Here is a 14844-nt window from a genome sequence, read left to right as displayed (position 1 = left end):
GTATTCGCAATACATTACATTTGTCTATGTTAAGGGTCAGTTGCCACTCCCTGCGCCAAATGCCTATCCGCTGCACATCTTCCTGCATTTTGCTGCAATTTTCTAATGTTGCAACTTCTCTGTATACTACAGCATCATCCGCGAAAAGCCGCATGGAACTTCCGACACTATCTACTAGGTCATTTATATATATTGTGAAAAGCAATTGTCTCATAACACTCCCCTGTGGCACGCCAGAGGTTACTTTAACGTCTGTGGACGTCTTTCCATTGAGAACAACATGCTGTGTTCTGTTTGCTAAAATCTCTTTAATCCAGCCACACAGCTGGTCTGATATTCCGTAGGCTCTTCTCTGTTTATCAGGTGACAGTGCGGAACTGTATCGAACGCAACGAACGGGCGCTAACATAGAGACGCTATCCTAGTACGGGAGAAAGCAGCGCGCTTCCATGAGGACAACACAGTTGTGTTTATCGCGCAGCTGGCCGCGACCTGCAACCACCGACAACTCATAGCCCGACAGCCAGAACCGGCCACTGTTACGAATTGCGCTGGGAAGTTACTGGCGCCGGGAGATAATTCAAACTGTCGAAGTTTTAAACCAATTTTGCTTCGAAACAGAGAATACTTTACGGAAATCAATGAAATTTTCACCGAAGGAAGTGTGGAATCCCTCTCCAAGTGTAGTCTTGTGGTTGTTACAACAAATATTGTATCAAATCTTACGTCGAAACCAGAGATTTTTCTATAAAATAATCTATTATACACGTAAGACGCAGAAATTCCACGATAGATCCGTCGCCCCCCCCCCCCCCCCCCGCCCCTAGTGTTGGACATATACATCGAAGAATCACATGTAATGACCAATTCAGCAAACACGGCACATGACTGCAATCACATAAGAAATATTGCACATCTAAGGGTCCATTATCACTATGTGTTTTACGGTGCGTTCTTAGCATCAGATATCTCCATGGGATTTCTTAGTGGTGGCAAGTGACATAAATACAGTAAGTCACTGAATATTCATGTCAGATGTCAGTTTTATGGTGAAATCAAGGAATAATGTATCGAAATCAATGAAACTTCAATCCCTGGCCACGAGTAGTCCCATGCTTTTAAAACGAATATTGTACCGACAATACTGAACTTTGCGTGAGTATCCATTGTATTATCACGTTAAGGTGTATCCCGAGTTTTTCAAGACAGAATCCATAATAGCCCAAAAAATTCGAGTAGATGATAGGGAAACAGTATCTACCGCTTTCTAGATCTCGTGGAAGAACTGGGCAATCTCAGTTTCGCAGACAAAATCAATATTTATGGAATGTACAGGGTTATTACAAATGATTGAAGCGATTTCACAGCTCTACAATAACTTTATTATTTGAGATATTTTCACAATGCTTTGCACACACATACAAAAACTCAAAATGTTTTTTTAGGCATTCACAAACGTTCGATATGTGTCCCTTTAGTGATTCGGCAGACATCAAGCCGATAATCAAGTTCCTCCCACACTCGGCGCAGCATGTCCCCATCAACGAGTTCGAAAGCATCGCTGATGCGAGCTCGCAGTTCTGGCACGTTTCTTGGTAGAGGAGGTTTAAACACTGAATCTTTCACATAAGCCCACAGAAAGAAATCGCATGGGATTAAGTCGGGAGAGCGTGGAGGCCATGACATGAATTGCTGGTCATGATCTCCACCACGACCGATCCATCGGTTTTCCAATCTCCTGTTTAAGAAATGCCGAACATCATGATGGAAGTGCGGTGGAGCACCATCCTGTTGAAAGATGAAGTCGGCGCTGTCGGTCTCCAGTTCTGGCATGAGCCAATTTTCCGCGGGCTACGCGTGAAACTTGCCCGCACGCGTTCAACCGTTTCTTCGCTCACTGCAGGCCGACCCGTTGATTTCCCCTTACAGAGGCATCCAGAAGCTTTAAACTGCGCATACCATCGCCGAATGGAGTTATCAGTTGGTGGATCTTTGTTGAACTTCGTCCTGAAGTGTCGTTGCAGTGTTATGACTGATGTGAGTGCATTTCAAGCACGACATACGCTTTCTCGGCTCCTGTCGCCATTTTGTCTCACTGCGCTCTCGAGCGCTCTGACAGCAGAAACCTGAAGTGCGGCTTCAGCCGAACAAAACTTTATGAGTTTTTCTACGTATCTGTTCTGTGTCGTGACCATATGTCAATGAATGGAGCTACAGTGGATTTATGAAATCGCTTCAATCATTTGTAATAGCCCTGTATATTGTTATTCTATCTCCAGAAATAAGACGTGTTCCAAAATTGGACAGCCTACTGCTATCGATATGTACCTTTAAGTATGTACATCAGCTCAATGACAGTTCTTGAGAAATGGGAATGCCTACTTACTAGCGTGTTCATCCACCTTTTTTCGCACCCAATACAGTGGTGTGACGCCGTGGAAAAGCTCTTGATAGATTGAAGGGACTGATATGTGGAATTTTTGAACTGGTAGGCCAATTATAATATTCTTGAGTGAAATATATTCAGATGAAAACGCTTCCTAGCGAGTCAGAGATGTGCACACAATGTGAGAGTGCAGTGTACACAGTACGAAAGTTCTGCTGACTCTTTAATCCATTCAATAATCCTTAGGTCCGTATGTTGAAGTAAAAGTCAACTGTCCTGCATGGCCTGCAGGACACACGAAACTCCAGTCGTCCCTCCGACAGGGGAGTTGGGTACTTCTTTTCACAGTAGGGCCTCTCCTGCAATTCACAGAACACAGCTCGTCATACAGGACTGAGAATGTCCCACATCTCAAAATAGACATACATCAAAAATAGGCTTCAGACGTCTCTGAGGGATTTCTAAATTATTTGTGACGAACACTATACAAGATCACAGTTTTGTAGCTTCAGAAAAGAAGCGTGAAAGTCTTGTACACACACACAAGCGTTGCAAATAGTAGTAGATTCGTTGACGACGTATCTTCTACATCTTTGCAAGTCTCGAGGATGATACTTCATCATAACAACACAGGTTTTCCAAACATGCTTTGATTTTAAATATTGTTTACGTTAAAATACAAGTTTTTCACTGTTCGGTATCGGTCATGCTTACAGAAACCGACTATTATCGATACACATCTCACTAGCCAACGCAATGGCCGAGATATGCCAGTGAACTGGAGTACTTCACTCCATCATCTAGAGGGGACATTATATAATTTTTCAATTTTGAGTCATAAACACGGAATTTTTACTTTGAAATTGGTCTTACAGGGCTTTGTGTCCACCCTAAAGCAATAGCGAGCCACATGGTCGCTTTTCTAAGATTTCGGTTTCTAGATTAACAGAATAGCGTGGAAGTCTTGTGCTTACTAGTGTTTCAGACAGCTTCAGGCATGACAGGGAAGCCCCATGATTTTCACTGCGAATTTCCTACATCTAAATATACATAAACAACTGACATATACATTAAACGTTTCCAACACATTCCTGTATCATCTGTGATTAATTGTAAGAGTGCTTTTACAGGAAAATGTATTACAATAGTGATACAGAAGCGGGGGTTGTTGTGGCTCAGTTGCTATAGTACTAGCGATTGTAATAGTAGTAATAGATTCAATAGATTCAAACCGTAGGTCTCATGGCTCTTTCAGGTTGCAATAGATTCACAACTAGCTGAAAGATTCTCAGCCAGCTGTACTGCGGTGATCCACACTCTCTTTTGATGGGTGACAGCATTACTTTTTTAACTAACACCGATTTTCGCCTTAAGTTCGCTTTAGTGCGATGGAAATTTGATATCGACGTAGACGAAACGTTAAACTTCAACCACCCTTACTAAAAACAGAATTTGATCTATATATTCCTCACATATATTATAAATGTTTTACGTTATACATATGATAGATTTATATACGCCACTCACCCGTAGCATTCAGGCTTACTAGTCATAAAAAATATATATTGAAGCAGCACGCAGAAATGTTTCTAGACAACCCTCATGGTACACACACACATAATTGTTTTCAGACTTGAGTTCCCACTATATCCTCCACCGACTCAACTAGCGTCGCACACATCAGTAATGAATGTGGTTCTACTCTCTGCAACGTAAAATGTGTTATTATAGATATCAGTAAGCCGTGAAAAGTGGCAACTGAGTCTATATAATGAAAAGTGCGAAGACATCCACATAAGTACAAAACGAACGCTAAATTTCGGTTACATGATACAACGTACAAATATAAAGGCTGTAAATTCAACTTAATACATAGGGATTATAACTGAGAATGCGAAATCAAACCAAAGATTGCGATTTATTGATAGAACACTTAGAAAGCGCAATAGTTCTACTAAACCCTGCTTACAAAAATGGTTCAAATGGCTCTGAGCACTTTGGGACTTAACATCTTAGGGCATCAGTCCCCTAGAACTTAGAACTACTTAAACCTAACTAACCTAAGGACATCACACACATCCATGCCCGAGGCAGGATTCGAACCTGCGACCGTAGCGGTCGCGGGGTTCCAGACTGGAGCGTCTAGAACCGCTCGGCCAACCCAGCCGGTGATGGGTAACAGAAGGAATACTTTAGTTGATGGACGAAAGAATTGTTCAGGGCAATTCACGAATACGGAAATATAAGTCAATCAGCAATGTAATAAACAGGAAGTGCAGATAAGCTAAGGCGAAATGGCTACATAAAAAACATGAAGAAAACGAAAAGGAAATGGTTGTCTGAAGACCGACTCGGCATATGTAAAAGTCAAAACAACTTTCGGTGAAACTGAAAGCAAAGGCGGTAACATTAGGAGACCGCCGGAATTCCACTGTTAAGTACGGAGGATAGGTAGAAAGAGTACACTGAGGGCCTCTATGAGGGGGACAACTTATCTGATGACGTGATAGAAGAAGAAACAGGAGTCGATAGGGAAGAGATAGGGGATCCAGTATTAAAAATTTACAAGAACTTTGGAAGACTCTAAATCAAATAAGGTAGAAGGGATAAATAACATTCTATAAAAATATCTTAAATCAGTGGGAGAAGTGGCGACAAAACGGATATTCACGTTGGTTTGTAGAATCTGTGAGACAGGCGATATACCATCAGACTTTCGGTAAAACATCATCCACACAATTCCAGCGATTGCAAGGGCAGACAAGTGCGAGAATAATGTCAAAATCAGCTTAACAGTTCATGCATCCAACTTGCTGACACAGAATAATATACAGTAATATAGAACACTAAGGATTGTTTGATGCCGATCAGTTTGACTCTAGGAAGGGTTAAGGCGCCAGAGAGGCGTTTGTGACGCTGCAGTTCATTATGCAAATAAGACTGAAGAAAAGTGAAGGCACATTCATACCATTTGTCGACCTGAAAAAAGCTTTCGACGATGCAAGATGGTACAAGATGTCCTAAATCCCGAAAAAAATAGTGTTAACCTATAGGGAAAGACAGGAAATATATAATATGTACAAGAACCAAGAGGGAACAATACGAGTGGAAGACCAAGAAGGAAGCGCGTGTATTAAAAAGGGGTGTGACAAACGGATGTACGAGTATTCTTTGGCCCCTGCTGTTCAATCTATACATCGAAGAAGCAACTGCGGAAATAAAAGAAAGGTTCAAGAGTGGTATTAAGATTCAAGGCGAAAGGATACCAATGTATACTTATAGTGAAGAGGAATTACAGGATCTGCTGAATGGAGTGAACAATCTAATGAGTACTGAATGTGGATTAAAAGTAAATCGACGGAAGACGAAGTAATGAGAAGTAGCAGAAACGAGAACATCGAGAAACTTAACGTCGTAATTGGTGATCACGAAGTATATGAAGGAATTCTGCTACCCGGGCAGCAAAGTAATCCATGACGGATGGAGCAAGGAGGACTTAAAAAGTAGACGAACACTGCCAAGAAGGGAATTCCAGACCAAGGTAAAAGTCTACTAATATCAAATATAGGAATAAATTTCTGAGAATGTGCGTTTGAAGTAAAGCATTGTATGGCAGTGAGACATGGACTTTGGGAAAAGCGGAATAGAAGGGAAAAGAACCATCTGAGATGTGATGCTAGGACAAATGCTGAAAATTAGATGGACTGGTAAAGTAAGGAATGAGGAGGTTCTCCGCGGAATCAGCGAGGTAAAGAATATATTGAAACCACTTACAAGAAGAAAGGACAGGTTGACAGGACATCCGTTTAAGTACCATGCAATAGCTTCCGTGATACTTAGAGGGAGCTGTAGAGGGTAAAAACTGTAGAAGAAGACAGAGGTTGTGTTACACCCAGCAAATTGTCGATGTAGGCTGCAAGTGCTACACTGAAATGAAAAGTGTGGCTAAGCAGGGGAATTCGTGGTGGGTCATATCAAATCAGTCGGTAGACTGATGACTCAAAACAAGACCTCCCAAGAACAGTGGAGATATACGTCAACAACGAGAAATACATACAGTCCACTCACTTTCAGAAACTCAACGCATGTCAACAAAAACATGTACCGATTTTATGGAACACTTCAGAAGAAGTCTATAACACGATTTTTTAGGATGTTGTTCACATATTGCATTCCAGCACAGTAAACAACTGAGAAAGGTAACGGTATTTCTATTAGTCTACATCGCTTATTTTCATTCGCTTATGTCGTATGTGAGCAGTGGCGGGACTAGTGCCAGGGCTATCTTTGGTTAGGCACTATCGATTCTCTCTGGCTGGTTTGTCTTTGGAGCCTGAGCCGGCTCAGGATATAGCGGGCAGTACGGAGTGGAATGGGAAAACAACGTTGGGCACGGAACGAGGAAGTGCGCGTATTAGCGAGACGTTGGAGAGACGACAGCGAGCACGGTATGCCTGAGTACGGGCGGCAGTTTTGATCGTACTGGGGTCAGCAACAGCGGGCCGGCGCTGTGGCTTCTTGGCAACCTCGTGAAGCTATGCATGTGCTCGCTTCCGTGAAGGAACACGCTGTTACTATCGGACTATGCAACGTCTGGTGTCTTCGCCAAATCGATCCAGCAGGTGGCATTAAGTTAAGTAATTCAAGTCCTACCAACGATTAGTGAAATATGATGATGATTGCTCTTGAGGCAGCAAAGTGTTGCAAGGACCGTGATGTGATATTTCACGCCTCTTATTAAGTGTGTCCTTCGCTCCTTAACAGTATTGTTCTTACTTCAGCTGGCAAGTGTCTAAAACATTGATACGTGTGCGCAGCGTTACCGAACGATCTATATTCCGTGTCTAAAGATTGCTGTGTGGTACCTTACAGGCCCAAATAAGGTGCTCCGTGTGATGCTTGGGTTTTAATGAGCCAGTTCCGTTTGCTTCATTCGTGTACGTGGTTCTGCTTAAAGGAATGAAATCAGTTTTATTGTCTTTTCTGTATAAGTTTGAGTATTCGGGTGAAGGAAGTGTTGTTTGGTTCCCTGTTGTCGCTTCTGATTTATGTTTCAGAGATCGGAAGCAGTGGGCCACCGAAGTGCAGAGCCTCCCCCCCCCCCCCTTTTTAAATTACTGGCGGGTGTACGGGCGGTGGACTTCGCCCGAGCTCGCGTGTGCCGTTTGGTTCCGATTTCGGCGTTCTCAACGGGGTGGAAGTACAAACGGAGTCAGCCTTAGTGGCGTATGTCAGTTTTTATGGGGAAATAACTGGGTTATTATTGATCAAACTGTCTATAACCTTGTAAAGTTGTTTGGTAATATCTCGCCTGGAGGGGCGGTTTTCAATCTACGTGGAAATAATAATTGATTTCCTGCTTATTTGATGTAAAGCTTATTTTAAATGATTTTCTTGGCCCGAGTGGCGGTTTTTTTGTTTGCAAAGAGATTAATTCGCTTGTGATTTCATATAACTAGCAGTTTGTAAAATTGGCCTGAGTGGTGGGTTTTTAAATGTTTTTAAAGAGATTAATTCATTTGTGGTTTTATATAACAAGCAGTTTGTAAAGTTTGCCTGACTGGCGTTTCTTAAAGAAATTATTATCTGATCTATGATTGTAATTCTCTTAATGATTTCTCTATGATGCAAATAAATATGCTGAAATGAAATGGTCACTGTATGGGTCAAGTCCTTCCACTTCCTTTATATTAAGGAAATTGCAGTTCAAAATAGAAATAACGTTCTAATATGGTATTATATTTTTGGGTAACTCTTCCCATCTAAAAGGATATTTTTGGCTCAGAAATGGGCGGTTCAGGCAACAAGTGGTGTAAGTTCACGAACCTCTTGTCGACCCCTGTTCACGAGTCTGGGTATTTTGACATTGGCATCTCAACATATATACATTCCTTACTGTCATTTCTTGTTAACATTATTACTTTACACCCAAGAATAAGCAACTTTCACGCGGTTAATACTCGACAGAAATCAAACCTGCATTTGGATCGGACTTCTTTATCTCTTGTGCAGAAAGGTGTGCAGTATACTGCTGCATCCATTTTCAATAAGCTACCAATATAATTCAAAAATCTTAGCAGTAATCCACACGCTTTCAAATCGAAACTGAAGAGTTTCGTCATGGGTCACTCTTTCTATTCTGTCGAGGAGTTTCTTGAAAAATTAAGCTGATTTATATTGCATTAGATGGCCATGGTGGCCGACCGGTTCTAGGCGCTGCAGTCCGGAACCGCGCTGCTGCTACGGTCCCAGGTTCGAATTCTGCTATGGATGTGAGTGATGTCCTTAGGTTAGTTAGGTTTAAGTAGTTCTAAGTCCAGGGGACTGATTACCTCAGATGTTAAGTCCCATAGTGCTTAGAGCCATTTGAACCATCTTATTGTATTGCTGACTGTGTTTACTTAAACTTGTGGACTGACCTTTTTTTGGGTTCATAAGCATTTATTTTTATCTGTTATTACTTTCATGTACTGACACGTTCCATGACCTTGGAGGTTTGCTCCTCAATTTGGTCCTACGGAACTTGACGTGTAAATAAAAATAATAAATGACGTCATCCTACATCTAAGTTTAGAGTCCAAGCTGGAGATCCATAACGTCTTCGATGATGTCAGTATCCAAGATGGCCGACCGGGGGATATGGACACAGTCCAAAACAGTTGTTCTGAATTCCGATGCGCTGTGATCGTCTACCACCACCACTCATCCTTATCACACAGAGCGGAAGTGGCAGGTGTGTTTGATGGCTGGCATGCAGGCGTACTAGCCACCAAGCGGACCTGCCACTAGTGCTCTGGAAGTCATAGTGAAAAGTTGATTACCATCATGAAGAGTCAAAAATGGTTCAAATGGCTCTGAGCACTATGGGACTCAACTGCTGTGGTCATAAGTCCCCTAGAACTTAGAACTACTTAAACCTAACTAACCTAAGGACATCACACACATCCATGCCCGAGGCAGGATTCGAACCCGCGACCGCAGCGGTTGTGCGGTTCCAGACTGTAGCGCCTTTAACCGCTAGGCCACTCCGGCCGGCTTATGAAGAGTCACCAGAGATATACTGCCTCCAGGCAGAAGAAAGTGACTCGCCCAGCCAGGTGTAAGCATTAAACTACTCCCCTCTCTCAATGTTTATTATTCGTTAAGTGTGTTCAACACCTCCCAGATATATTTGACGCCATGTCTAATACATTTAAGCTACAGCAGCAGATATCAAGCCAGCATTCGGACATGTTCCCTGTTGCAGCTTTTGACACATCGGGATGGAAATCAAGAACATTTGAGCAGCAGCAGCAGCAATCAAGTCAGCATGCTGACAATCTCCCTGATGCAGATCCCGACACGCTGGAATTGGAATCAAGTCAGCAGGGAGAAGTCACTAAGTCAGCATGCAGACAAGTTCTCTGATACAGTGCCCGATATATTGGAGCAGGACACGGAATTGATTCCAGACTTTGAGCTCCCACTATGTCCAACAACTGCACCACTCATCAAGCCTCAACTGAGTCGTTACAGAGTGCTGTTGCCCGACACTACTTATCAACTGTCTGCCAATGAGTTAATGTTGGTTTAGCACTTGACAAGGACTTCGAAGCTATAGTGGAAGTAGAGAATGTCCAGCGTGGTACAAAGGTGCAGTTCAGTGATATGGAGTGGGATCAACTATGCAGGAAGTAGAAATACATCGAGAACTGCCTGATAACAAAGCACAATCCACTCCCTTGAGACAGTATTATCTTCGGCAGCAACAACACATCCAACGCCAACGTGTTTGGGGGTTATAAGAAGAAGCTAACATCTCAAGACCCAGCACAATGTGTATATTTAACACGTCCAAGTGTCAGGAACTCATGTGGCCTGCAGATCACCATCGAGAGACTGTGTCTATGGTGTAGATATGTTAAACTGTTCTTCGGTGATATTGTCAAGTATCTATTGGAACGTGAAGTTCGCGATGAGGATGAGGAGTTAAATGCGTTTATAGGTGTGTATATGTGTGCTATAACTGAGTCTGCTGGTATCAGGTCTATGAACAGAAATTCCATACAAGTGGAGTTCACAGGTAGCACTCCTAAGTCTATTAGTGCTCCAGTTGGATTGCGTCACACATTTGCTGAATTAAAATCATATAAAAATCCATTTATTCGAGAATACTGCAGAGTGATCAATAGTGTTGATGTAGAAAAAACACAAAGACAATATTTTTTAACAATGATGATTTGTTTCTCACAGTTCCCAAAGTACGATGTGTATAATAATCATTTATAAATGTTTTACCAAAATAATGTTTTTTTACAAGTTTTAATAGATTTTATTCCATCATACACCTATACCTGAGATTTAACAGTTCTGATGTTGGAGAGAGAGCCTTAATGGTTCATATACTTGCAAAGCTAGAGAGATTTTACAGTTCGGTTGGTGCTGTATCAAAGAGACTTTGTACATTTATCACCTTCACTGTCAGAGGGCAATATTCTATACTTGATGTTTTAGAACTAGCAGTCATTACAGATTCCTAAAGGTTAGTATTAACTACAGCTCATACTGTAATAATACATCTTGGTTCTGACATATGGTATCTAGGTATCTACAAAAAACCTTTTTCATGAAATTTATTCCACGTATGACTTCTATGACAAAATTTTGGACAGGTTTTCTATACAAGTTACTGCGATTGTGGCAGCCTGTTCCCATGGAACAATACATGCTGCCCGATACACAGAATCCTAAGCAATTAATGTGTAAACTGTCTTATATTGTTCGTCTTCTTCAATCTCCACTCTCCACTTTATTCTTAGTATTATTATTAGACAAAGCAAAATACACTCCTGGAAATTGAAATAAGAACACCGTGAATTCATTGTCCCAGGAAGGGGAAACTTTATTGACACATTCCTGGGGTCAGATACATCACATGATCACACTGACAGAACCACAGGCACATAGACACAGGCAACAGAGCATGCACAATGTCGGCACTAGTACAGTGTATATCCACCTTTCGCAGCAATGCAGGCTGCTATTCTCCCATGGAGACGATCGTAGAGATGCTGGATGTAATCCTGTGGAACGGCTTGCCATGCCATTTCCACCTGGCGCCTCAGTTGGACCAGCGTTCGTGCTGGACGTGCAGACCGCGTGAGACGACGCTTCATCCAATCCCAAACATGCTCAATGGGGGACAGATCCGGAGATCTTGCTGGCCAGGGTAGTTGACTTACACCTTCTAGAGCACGTTGGGTGGCACGGGATACATGCGGACGTGCATTGTCCTGTTGGAACAGCAAGTTCCCTTGCCGGTCTAGGAATGGTAGAACGATGGGTTCGATGACGGTTTGGATGTACCGTGCACTATTCAGTGTCCCCTCGACGATCACCAGTGGTGTACGGCCAGTGTAGGAGATCGCTTCCCACACCATGATGCCGGGTGTTGGCCCTGTGTGCCTCGGTCGTATGCAGTCCTGATTGTGGCGCTCACCTGCACGGCGCCAAACACGCATACGACCATCATTGGCACCAAGGCAGAAGCGACTCTCATCGCTGAAGACGACACGTCTCCATTCGTCCCTCCATTCACGCCTGTCGCGACACCACTGGAGGCGGGCTGCACGATGTTAGGGCGTGAGCGGAAGACGGCCTAACGGTGTGCGGGACCGTAGCCCAGCTTCATGGAGACGGTTGCGAATGGTCCTCGCCGATACCCCAGGAGCAACAGTGTCCCTAATTTGCTGGGAAGTGACGGTGCGGTCCCCTACGGCACTGCGTAGGATCCTACGGTCTTGGCGTGCATCTGTGCGTCGCTGCGGTCCGGTCCCAGGTCGACGGGCACGTGCACCTTCCGCCGACCACTGGCGACAACATCGATGTACTGTGGAGACCTCACGCCCCACGTGTTGAGCAATTCGGCGGTACGTCCACCCGGCCTCCCGCATGCCCACTATACGCCCTCGCTCAAAGTCCGTCAACTGCACATACGGTTCACGTCCACGCTGTCGCGGCATGCTACCAGTGTTAAAGACTGCGATGGAGCTCCGTATGCCACGGCAAACTGGCTGACACTGACGGCGGCGGTGCACAAATGCTGCGCAGCTAGCGCCATTCGACGGCCAACACCGCGGTTCCTGGTGTGTCCGCTGTGCCGTGCGTGTGATCATTGCTTGTACAGCCCTCTCGCAGTGTCCGGAGCAAGTATGGTGGGTCTGACACACCGGTGTCAATGTGTTCTTTTTTCCATTTCCAGGAGTGTATGTATTCATGGTTTAAGGCTTCTTGTGGTAGGAAAATACTCCATACAAAGTGAGCTAAAAACAAATTTGTTTTCACTATGTTCCTTTGTCACTAAATGGCAGAGCAATTGAATGTTATAAGAGCGATAAAATGAAGCTGGCTTTTCTGTGTTCCCGTACACCGACATAGACCAAAGTGAAAAATCAGCAACACAGCACAATATGTGTGTGTTATAGGACGTCGACACCGCAGATTAAAAGGGGAGGCATGCGGCGTCAAAGAAAGGTCTACATGACAATGTGAGCAATGACAAAATTCACATCGATGTCGTTCCATTTACACCAGCGGTATTGTGCATCGTGGATAGTTAGCATAGGGAAAGTAAACTGATGAGGACCTATATTGAAGTATATTTATATTTTATTATTTGGTTTTTGTTTTCTGGATTTAGTCTTAAGGAACGAGTGCAAAGAATCAGACTACAAAATACGACTGGACAGTTACCTCTCAGTTACTCCAATCGAATATAATACAATTGTACAAATCTAAACAAACATAGAAACACATGACCAGAAGCTACAGTGGCGTTTCACAAGTACTGCTCGAAATAACGGCCACAGTGTGTGTGGCAATATATGACTCTTTGCAGGAAGGACTGCTGAGCACGATCCATCATATCTTTATCTCTCTGCATAGTATCACAGGCATGTTGATTTCTGTGACGAGGGTTGCTGACATCAGCAAATCTCTTTCTTAAATGTCAGATTTCAGACGGCCCCGCAAAAAGAAATCCAGTGTATTAAGGTCTGGTGCTCTAACCCCACGAACAATCCATTCGGATCAGAAGGAGTTGTTTAGGTGGCATCGTGCTGTGCCGATGAAGTGAGTGGGGGCTCCATCATTCATATACCTTACATTCATATGAGAGGACAAACCTCTTCCATCGATTCTGGTAACGTAGCATCCAGAAAACGCAGATGTCACTCTCGAGTCGAACTTTGTGGTAGCATAGGTGGCTCTATGAGATGCCACTCGATAATACAATCAAACATTGACACTGCATTGTTGTTGGTACTCTTGTACCACTGTGCTGTGAGGATTTTCTTCTGCCCACTCATGCCAGTTATGTGAATTCGTTATGTCCTATTCATGAAATAGGCTTCGTCGGTGAACGGCATTTTTTGTGAAAAATTCTGGTTGTGTCTCTGACACTGTGGATGAATTTGCAGAATTCCAGCCTCTGCTGGTAGTCTCACGATCACAATGCTCATACCTTCTGCATGCGAAAGGGGTGATAATGATTTCTGTGCAGTAGTCGCAAAACAGTAGATTGTGACATGCCCGGTGCTTATTCTTCAGTTCATAACAAATTCTCTTTGTCGTTCTTACTGTAAGTCAGATGCCAGCACATTCGCAACTTTTTTTTTTCTTTATTGTAATTTCATTTCCCTGCCCCATATGGGCAGGGGAGGGCTGGCTGCAGCACAGTCCACCGCTCTTCAGCCAAATGACTCTACAAAAATACAGAAGGGGGACTCCTACATAAAAAGAGGGCATGAAAAGGGGATATAAAAAACACAGTAAATGGAGATGATGGGACTTAAAATATTCACTAATACGGGAATGGGCACTGGGGGACATAAAAGAACACAGCTGGAAATTCGTTGCGCACTTAAAAACACTGGAGGCAAACACAAGTCAGCCACAGGATAAAAATCACACAGAGCAAGACACTTAAAAAAACCACTGGAAACAATGGAGCACTCATGAAGAATAAAAACCGCTGGTAGAAATCTGTTGAGGGACTGGAGTAGAGGCTGGAGAGGAGGGAAAAAGAGTGGAGGAAGGTGTGGTGGTGGGGGGGTGGCTAGGGGGGTGGGAGAAAGAGAGAAAAGTGGGGCAGGAGGCACGTCAAGAGGCAAGAGATGGGTGGGGCAGAAGATAAATAGGAAAGGCCAAGGCAGGAGGGCATGGAAGAGGGAGGTGGTGGGGGGAGGAGGAAAAACCACTCAGGGGAAGAGGAGGGGAGAGGAAACCCTGAGTAGGGGGGAGGAAGATGGGGTGAGAGTTGATAGAAGGGGTAGATGTTAGGTCGATCATGCGGGAGGGGTAGTTGCTGGAATTTGCTTTGGGTAAGGAGGTGAAAGAGGTGGAGATGGAGAGAGTGCGGGACAACGGTAAAAGCACAGCAATGGGCTAGAGGATGGAGAGGAAGGGGGGCACCAAGGGGT

This window comes from Schistocerca cancellata, chromosome 8, assembly GCF_023864275.1.
Source record: "Schistocerca cancellata isolate TAMUIC-IGC-003103 chromosome 8, iqSchCanc2.1, whole genome shotgun sequence".
NCBI classification, from domain to species: domain Eukaryota; kingdom Metazoa; phylum Arthropoda; class Insecta; order Orthoptera; family Acrididae; genus Schistocerca; species Schistocerca cancellata.
This window is presented reverse-complemented; position numbering follows the sequence as displayed.